We start from the raw sequence: 1,145 nt of genomic DNA, 5'->3' as shown, positions 1-1,145 counted from the left end.
ACCTGTCACCCTGGTAGTAATCGCATGATCGCCTTCGCTAAGAGGTATTTTTGGTGGCCTGCTATGTACAAAGATATTAAGGAATTCGTTTCAGCCTGTCCCRTCTGTGCAAGCAATAAATCCTCAAATCAACCCCCCGCTGGACTTCTACAACCACTTCCCACACCAGCCCGTCCATGGTCTCACATCTCGGTGGACTTCGTCACTGGACTCCCKCCATCTAGTGGTAATACTGTTATTCTTACTATCATTGAYCGATTCTCAAAGTCTGCACATTTTGTCCCCCTGACCAAACTTCCATCAGCCCTCGAGACTGCCAAGATTCTGRTCCAAGAGGTTTTTCGAATACATGGAATCCCAACTGACATCGTGTCTGATCGTGGGCCACAGTTTTCATCCCAGGTTTGGAAGGAGTTCTGTAAAGTTTTGGGAACCACTTACAGTCTCACCTCTGGTCATCACCCCCAATCGAACGGTCAGACAGAACGATGCAATCAAGAGCTAGAATCCACTTTAAGGTGCGTAACCAACAATAACCCCTCCWCCTGGTCTGAACAACTCATTTGGGTCGAATATGCTCACAATTCACACACCTCATCTGCCACCGGAATTTCCCCCTTCGAAGCCTCTTTAGGCTATCTACCCCCCTTGTTCCCTTCTACAGAGACTGACAGCATGGTACCCTYCGTCCATCATCATATGAGGAGATGCAGGAGAATCTGGCGACAGACCAGACAAGCTCTATTACGCACAGCAGACCAGAATCGGAGATTTGCTGACCGACATCGCACACAAGCCCCTCAATATCAGGTTGGACAAACCGTCTGGTTATCCACGAGAGACATCAATCTCAAGGACACTCCACGTAAGCTTGCMCCCAGATTCATTGGCCCTTTTCCCGTGGAGAGAATCATTAACCCCTCTGCTGTCCGATTAAGGTTGCCCTCCACCATGCGTGTTCATCCCACATTCCATGTCTCTCAGATAAAACCAGTCTCTGTCAGCCCCCTGTCTCCACCAGTTCCCCCGCCCCCCCCTGTTCGTCTTATAGACGACCACCCTGCRTACACCGTCAACCGCATCTTGGATGTAAGAAGAAGAGGTCGTGGGTTCCAATACTTAGTGGATTGGGAAGGCTACGGTCC

At 49.9% G+C, this 1,145-nt stretch overlaps 1 protein-coding gene across 1 annotated transcript in view; it reads right to left on the bottom strand.

Annotated features, from left to right (window-relative positions):
- The window catches only part of gpc3 (glypican 3), a gene marked incomplete at its 5' end in the record, with an annotated part of 266,616 nt that overhangs the window by 135,152 nt on the left and 130,319 nt on the right, over window positions 1-1,145 (bottom strand).

Source organism: Austrofundulus limnaeus, unplaced genomic scaffold, assembly GCF_001266775.1.
Source record: "Austrofundulus limnaeus strain Quisiro unplaced genomic scaffold, Austrofundulus_limnaeus-1.0 Scaffold475, whole genome shotgun sequence".
Classification (NCBI taxonomy): Eukaryota; Metazoa; Chordata; class Actinopteri; order Cyprinodontiformes; family Rivulidae; genus Austrofundulus; species Austrofundulus limnaeus.
Note: the sequence above shows the minus strand (reverse complement) of the source record. Positions and strands in the feature narration are given on the sequence as shown.